This window comes from Cydia pomonella, chromosome 21, assembly GCF_033807575.1.
Source record: "Cydia pomonella isolate Wapato2018A chromosome 21, ilCydPomo1, whole genome shotgun sequence".
NCBI classification, from domain to species: Eukaryota; Metazoa; Arthropoda; class Insecta; order Lepidoptera; family Tortricidae; genus Cydia; species Cydia pomonella.
In genome coordinates, this window is record NC_084723.1 from 14,228,415 (window position 1) to 14,236,845 (window position 8,431).

Consider the following 8,431-nt stretch of genomic DNA (forward strand, 5'->3'; position numbering starts at 1 on the left):
CAGAGAATATGCATCCCGTTTTGTGATTCCACAACACAGTTCTGGGCCGACCAGGGGTGTGTCTGCGCCCTTTCTAGCAAGTTCGTCCACTTCCTCGTTTCCGTTAATGTCGGAGTGCCCTGGTACCCAACTAAGTATGACTTTGTTGGAGTTAGCCAGTGAAATTAGGTTTGTTTTACTGTTCTGGACTAGTTAGACCTATTATTAACGAAGACCAAAGAGCAGAAGAGAAGCGAAAGACACAGAAAGTCCAAAAATAAACAATTTAAAAAGATGGAAAAAAATGGTAGCATAACTGAGAACCAAACTCAGCGTCAAAAATATAAACGAGTTAAAAAGCAGTTAAAGAAAGTTGTACAATCTGTTGAAAAAACTCCAAAAACCAAAATTGAGGAAATAAGTGAAGACATTACTAAAAAGAAGGAATTAGTGAAGAAAGCCCTTCTCGGAGAAGTTATTAAAATTTAATTAGAAGAAACTACACTAAAATAAGGAGGCATAAGGATAAAAAAAGTTATATATAATGTTAAAATAAACTACTTCGAAGTAGTGTAAATTAAGTAATATAATGTTATTAAAAATTTCCAAAAGCTGTTATAAAGGTGGAGATAGTTTTTTTTCTTACATGATTACATATTAATAGTTTTTTAATAGTTACTTAAGTCAATTAAGACTCAAAATATGTGCCATTATTAGATTCTAAGAGATATCTTCTAAATCGTAATAAATTTCATTACATAATCTTATGAAGTTTTGGTTTTTGTCAGTACTATGTCACCCTCGTCAGTCCCCTGGCAGTCAAATTCAGAAAAATCGAAATATCTCGGAATCTACTTGAAAAAGTGACTGGCCTGAACACAAGCAATATTATTCATTAGATTAAGTATCCTATAAACCCGAATTTGTAGGAATTTTATTAAAAAGATACCGTAAACAAAATATCCCTAAAAGTTACCCAACTTTTGTATATTCACCCATATTTTTTTTTAATTTTTATTGTTTTAGACAAGTTTAATTTAGTAAAAAAATGTAGTTAAGATTATCACCTATACACCACCATATTACAATAAATAGTTATAACCGAGCAAAGCTCGGTCGCCCAGGTACTATCTAATCTACTTATAACGAAAAGTTTTTTAACTTGTACCTTACCATGGAACTCCGCAAAGTAACGCCTGATTCAATGAATAACTTCTTATAAAACCTAGACAACAAATGAAGCTCGAAGCCTAATTAAAAATAACTTTGTTGTTCGTAATGCTGGCGAGCTGCAATGTTGGTTTGTTTCTAATTCACTGTGAACTGATTGTACTAGTGTAGTGAGGCGAGAAGGTTGAGTATTGAATTATCGATGTCGATAAAATCTATCCAGATTATCCACCCAAAGGTTGGAACTTATGAAGGACCAGGTTTTTGTTTAGGCGAGGAGGCAGATCCTCTAGGCGGCTTCTTTGTTCGTAGGTGCTTTTCACTATAAAGTACAAAACACGTAGCGCAGTTCGTGCTGGCAGTGACTACGTTTAGTATGTTTCATAGTACTCTCTCTTGAAATTATTCGAGATGCAATCGAGCGGAATTTAAATGGGGTTGGCTGGTCGAAGTATTTAACAGATGGCGCCAGCATAGCTTGCCCTGTCAATCCCTAAAATTGTATCAAATTTCAGTTTTTTTTTTCAATTTTATGGCTTGGATGCCAGCATTTAAAGCGTTATATTGACTTGCTATAATACCGGTATAGGTTATCGATAATTCTCTATCGATACACACCCATCCCTCAGTAATGAGGAAACAGGATGCCGACGGACAGTGTTTATTTCTTATTTTCCAGGTTTTTTATACAAGGTACCTCTCACCTTTGTGGTCTTGACTGCTTTGTGAAAAAATTGATGAGGTGCTTTGGGGTGATTTCAAATTTCTGAAACATTAATCGATTTGATTTGAAAGAAGCGCTGGTGGCCTAGGGATAAGACCGTGAGTTTTTCGGAACTTATGTACGAAATATCATTTGACATTTACCAGTCGCTTTTCGGTGAAGGAAAACATCGTGAGGAAACCGGAATAATCCCCACAAGGCCTAGTTTTACCCTCTGGGTTGGAAGGTCAGATGGCAATGGCAGTCGCTTTCGTAAAAACTAGTGCCTACGCCAAATCTTGGCATTAGTGGTCAAGCGGACCCCAGGTTCCCATGAGCCGCGGTAATATGCCGCGAGGAAGAAGAATAATCGATTTGATGCCTACAAAAAATAAACTGATGAGGTAGTTTGGGGTGATTTAAAATTTTCTGCAACACTAATCGATTTTATACCTATAAATGTGTTAACCGTATAACCGTAGATAAAAGCCCGTTAAGATGACAGCTAGAGATCTGTTTTAGAAAGTAATTTTTAGGAGGGCCGTATGCATATTAATTAACCACTTAATTTTAAGCATACGGCCCGCCTGATGGTAAGCAGTATCCGTAGCCTATGTACGCCTGCAACTCCAGAGGAGTTACATGCGCGTTGCCGACCCTAACCCTCTCACCCCTCGTTGAGCTCTGGCAACCTTACTCACCGGCAGGAACACAACACTATGAGTAGGGTCTAGTGTTATTTGGCTGCATTAAAGTAGGTGCTCATTTAAATTAAAGTTTTATATAGGTGTCCTAATAAAAAAAAATATATATATATATATAAGTATAAATTAAATTACTTGTTCACGTATCTTTGTCCACCAGGTACCAGGGTCCACAAGCGAGAGATGAGCCTAATAAGGTTGTTTCCAATTTTTTGAAACGCTTGTATTACGTTCTATATTAACTAAAAGTTGTCCTAAAATTCGACTTTTATACTAAAAACGGCTTTAAATATGTTAAATTAACAAAATATATTTTGACAGATGCTTTCGCGCCCAAAACGCTCTTTGAAAATTGTGTGACGTCACAGTTTACGGTTTGACACATAACTACATACACACGTAGAAGATACGAACTGTCAACTGACATTTGTCATTTGTTGTTTATCGCCTAACTGTCAACAGTGTCAATCTGAGAGTTGTGACGTCATCAGAATCTTCAATGACGTTTCGAGTTTGGTCACGTGACGTGTGCCAAAAGATATTTTAAATTCAATATTTACAAAAATATGGTCATTACAGGTCCCCTAAAATTAGTTTAACATGTTCTTATAATCCAAAAGAATTTATTGGGATACAATTCTGCCCTAAGATTTGTAGATGAAACAACCCTATTGCTATGTTTGATACAAATATGTTAGTTACGAACTTATGACAGATATAAGTTTTGAGTTGGTACTTCATAATGGCTGGTGGAATGGACTTTTAAGACATGAGTTTTCAATTAATATATATTTATAAAAATAGCGCTCATTTGGATTTGATTTGTAATGTTCTTCAGTTAGTGTTTTCCTCGTGAAAAAAGTTGTGTATCCCTCGGTAGGAAAGTTTGTTTAACACTCGTGCTTTGAAACGCTTGCAACGCTCAAGATTCCACTTTTCAATTTCGGGTATCAATATTAGCACTATGCGTTTGATCGTAAAACAAATAACTAAAATGTAATCAGTTTATTTTTTTCTTGACTGCGTCCAAGTTTAAAATACGGTTAAATGTCAAGATTTAATTAACAATGAATCTTTCAGGAAGGTTGCAATCCATCCATCCAAGCTTCCATCCGGATCGAAGGACCATTGACCTTGACTGGAAGGCCAAGGGCACTAATATTGTGCCCGGAGATTTACTGCACTACGTCAATTCTGGCCTAGACGTTTTCAGGGTCATGTAGAAAACTATATTATACAGTATAGGAAAATTTGTATATTACGATACAAGTGCGAAAAATAGGAAATTCGCAACGAGTGGGAGCACGACCGAAGGGAGTGTTTTAAATCGACTCGAGTTGCGAATTGCCTATATTTTGTACAATATTTTATAGTACATATGGCCCTTAAAATTTTCGACATAGTTACGTAATGTGCTAATTATCGCACCAGGGCGGTAAAGTAGCACCATATGTACTGTAATAGTACATTACGATACAAGTGCGAAAAATAGGAAATTTGCAACGACTGGGGATCAATTAAAACACGACCGAAGGGAGTGTTTTAAATCGACACGGGTTGCGAATTGCCTATTCGCACATGTATGATGTGCCGTACAACGTTTTACGGTTTTACAGTACATATGGCCCTTTAAATTTTCGATATAGTTACATAATGTGCTAATTATCGCACTAATGCGGTAAAGTAGGACCATATGTCCTGTAAAATATATAATATTATGCCTCTTGTTTACATATGTGCACGTTGCAGAGGTTTCCAAAAGTTGAAAATGTTCCCGGAAAATACAGGACAATTTCACAGGAAATATTCATTTTGAAAATGGACAATTTCGGTTTCTGAAATTTTGACATGTGAAAATTTCGCAATGATACTTTCCGGTGGTACAGCACATCAGTATCTACACTTGTGTCTTGTTTGATTAAAAAACATTAAATAAATTACATTGAAATTCAGTTGAGAGACATTTATTCTTCTGGACCGCATCTAACGAAGAGCGACTCGAATTTTCGACTGCCAGCGTATTTCGGATCGGCGCTGCTAGACCGTGAGCCTGGAACAGATTTCCATGACCAATCGCCTCCCCGGCGATAACTCTTATAGTGGTTAACGGCTATGTATGATGAGCCGTCGTGGATGTCAGCTCCCGCTCCGTCGGTGGGTTGAGGAATGGCACTGGCAGCCAGCGAAACACGTAAAAAAGTCATCGCCTCCCGTTTGATACTATGTCAGTTGATAGTTTAGAAGCTATTGTTAAATAAAAAATCGTCAGCCGGTTGTATCGCGGTAGAAAGAACGTCAGCTGGTGGCATGAACATGTAAAAAATAAGCTCTTTACCTTTTTATGATAGTGACAAATCACGAAACTTTGCATGTAACATTCCATCAGGCGTTTCAAATAAACGGATCGGAACGTATCACATCACGCATTACGCATACTTTGCGGAAATAAGTGGTAACGACATACACGTTTTAATGCACATGTATTTACTTTACTCGTATTCGAAATGAAAAGTAGAGAATTTAACTCGGGTGAAAGGCACCATTTGCCATTTGAGAGCGCCTTCCATCCCTTGGTTAACAATCTACTATTCTTCTAGTTTAGTAAATATTAGCAATTTTCTAAATTACTTCGCTTTTGAAATCACGCCAATGCACCTTGTGGCCTTAAAAGTTTGTACGTAAGTTGTGTCAAGCTAAGCTTACTCTGCACCGTGTTGTTTTTATAGCACAGTATGCAAGTGTTATTATAAAGTGTCATAATTTCATATTAGCTTGACGTTTATGATAACACTTCCACACTATGTGTTACAGTAGCGGCGCGTGAAAATTCTGGCTAGGCAACTCGGAACAAAAAAAAACCTAATTTATCATTATGTACTTTTTTTCATGATAAAAGTGAAGCGTGCGCTAGGTGTATCCTTGGGCGCAACGTTTTGCAGTTAGTGAATAACCACCTTTGCCATACTATTATACACCAAAAAATACAAAATTTCACGGGCTTAGTAATTTTATATATAAATTTGTGCACAAAACTAAATAAAATCACATAAAAACATTTAAAACTCTAATAATAACAACAAGCCTTGGTATCAACCGCGACGGGAGTGTTATCATAACATAATTCCATTTTCACCCACGAATTCTAAAACCTATTACTACAAACCTACAAACAGTACTTTCTTTGAAGAAACGTTCGTTATCAAATAATTAAACTTGAGATGAGACTACATGGTTTTTACAAAAATTGGTATTAATGATAGTAAAATACAATAAAATTTTACCCATTTATTCAATTCAATGTTTTTGTATGGCAATATTAAGCATACGCGCGGCAAACGCACCCGATTCAAAATTGTGAAACATTACACTCCAATATAAATGTTACCTGTTTGTATTTAAGGTTTAAATTCAAATGAAGCAGCATGGTAATATAACTGAAGTTATCGCGGCCGTGTACAGAGGGCCCACCACGTACCACGAAGTTCGCAAATAGCGAGCATCTTTTTCTGTCACCCTAATTACGCTATTGGAGTAAAAGAAAAAGTTGCCCGCAATTTGCGTACCGCGGTGTTCGCGGTAGGCCCCTCAGTACTCGCGGACTTTATGAATATGTGCGTGCATTTTTCCAATATAAACCTTATACTCTTACGTTTAAGCTTTTTATTCAAATGAATAACTCGATACAAGACCGAGTTGCTTTGAAGCTCATTCGCGCGCACTCTCTATAGCAAAATTTATGAGCGTGTGCGTGAGTTTTCGTATCTGTGTAGTGGCGCATGAATGATTAGTCAAGCTGAGCTTCTCTTCGCGCGCTCGCTATGATTAGTTGAAATTTAATCAATAGTGAAGCTTTAGTAAATCGTGTTAACAATTCCAAGGTAATGTATTACGTAGTGTTTTCATTATGGATATAATATTTTTAATTTTAATGATGATTTATAAGTTTGGTTTATGTAGCAATAAATTTTAGGCAAGCCGGTGGGAATCGAGTTGTATGGAGCCGCCGCCCCTGATGTGTTATCAAACACGGTGCAGCCTGTTTCACAGCCTGTTTGTCACAAAAAATATCTGGGAGACCGAGATTTGCTCGAAAACATATAAAAACTCAAAAATGCGCGTTTTCCCAGAGATAAGAAGCTAGATCGATTTTTAGCCCCCGAAAACCCTCATATAGCAAATTTGATCGAAATCGCTAGAGGCGTTTCCGAGATCCCCGAAATATATAAATAAATATATATACAAGAATCGCTCTCCGAAAAAACTCCGATGGTATTAAGCGACGACGTTAAAATTAAGGTCATTACGTGACCACCCCAACTAATCCGGGTTGAGATCGGACCCCGATCAAATAGAGAAGGCTTAATCCCCCTATTCTATCCCTAGTATCCCATTCTGCATCCCGCTCTTCACCCATACGCTTTACGATATACTTCACGCATAGCTTTACGAATATAGACTATTCAACCATCAAAAATGTAAACTATTATAATTAGTATTTTATATAATTGTGATATAATACAGAGCTTTTCAGTCGAGTACCGTGTTTAGGCAACGAAGCTTGCTTAGTTGCCTAAGTAAGGTACGAGATTGAAAAACTTGATTATATCACTATTGTATACAGTACTTCTTCTACGAGTCATCTAAAATAATACTTTTTTTAACTATAAAACCTAAATAATTAATGAAAATTGGTAAGTAGCTCAGGTCGGCTATCGGGAAAATCGAAATTCGTCAATTGCGGGCATTTTTCTCTGTCACTCTAATTACGTGTTAGTGAGAGTAAAAGAGAAAGATCCCCGCAAATTCCGAATTTCGGTTTTTGCCGTAGGCCCCCAGTAGACAAAAATGTAGTACAAAAGACATAAACTCCGCGACTCCACGCGACTCTGCGCTCCGCGGATCCTTTTAGTATTTTCTAGGAGGGCGGCGGCACGTCATTGGTAAATTTTTTTTGAAGTGAAACTTCTTATGCAACTTCCAACAAGGTTGCGTTAAACGTTTAACGCTATAATATAATAAAAGAGTTTGTGATGAGTAAATTCGTCGATTAGCTCAGCCGGTTCCATGGTGTAATGGTTAGCACTCTGGACTCTGAATCCAGCGATCCGAGTTCAAATCTCGGTGGAACCTGACTTTTTGTATTTTCTATAATTTAGGAATTTTAGATAATTTAAATATATATTATGTATTATTAAATCTATTTTATAAATCTTAATTTAAAATATTTTTTGAAGTCAAACTTCTTATGCGATTTCCAACAAGGTTAATATAAACCATACCTCTTAATATAAACCATATGTATTTTAGAGCATTATTTTCATCTCCACATTACGAAGTTTCACTTCTTCCGCGCGCAGGGACTCCACGCACAATTTTTTTTTACTCGTAGACTAATGATCTATTGATTGAATTATGATATCGTATATCAAACTATAATTGCGTACTTTTCATGTATAGGCGCCCAACTCAACTGAAATAAAAGTTTCGATACGATGTAGTCAACTTACAAAAAAAGACCAATCACGTGCTGCCGCGCAACTATGGAAATGGAATGGGAGATGGGTGCGCGGGAGTTCGCGTACTACATTTTTGTCGACTGAGAATACTGAGATACTTACTGTTGAGATACTTTTAGAGTAAAAAAAGTATTATTTTTGATGACTCGTAGAAAAAGTATTATTAGTAAGCTTTTCAATCTCGTACCTTACTTAGGCAATACAGCAAGCTTAGTTGCCTAAACACGGTACTCGACTGAAAGCTCTCTATTATATCACAATTGAATAAAATACTATTATAGTTGACTACAGCGTATCGAAAAGAATCTTATATTTGAGTTAGGACACATGAAAAGTACGCAATTATAGTAGTTTGCTAC

The 8,431-nt window shown here is 36.6% G+C and overlaps 1 long non-coding RNA gene and 1 other non-coding gene across 2 annotated transcripts in view; both read left to right on the forward strand.

Annotated features, from left to right (window-relative positions):
- Window positions 1-8,431, forward strand: part of LOC133529598 (uncharacterized) — a 108,165-nt gene that overhangs the window by 42,987 nt on the left and 56,747 nt on the right. The gene's annotated exons all lie outside the window — the stretch shown is intronic.
- On the forward strand, window positions 7,615-7,686 carry Trnaq-cug (transfer RNA glutamine (anticodon CUG)). Its single transcript has one exon. It is a non-coding gene; the product is annotated as a tRNA-Gln (tRNA).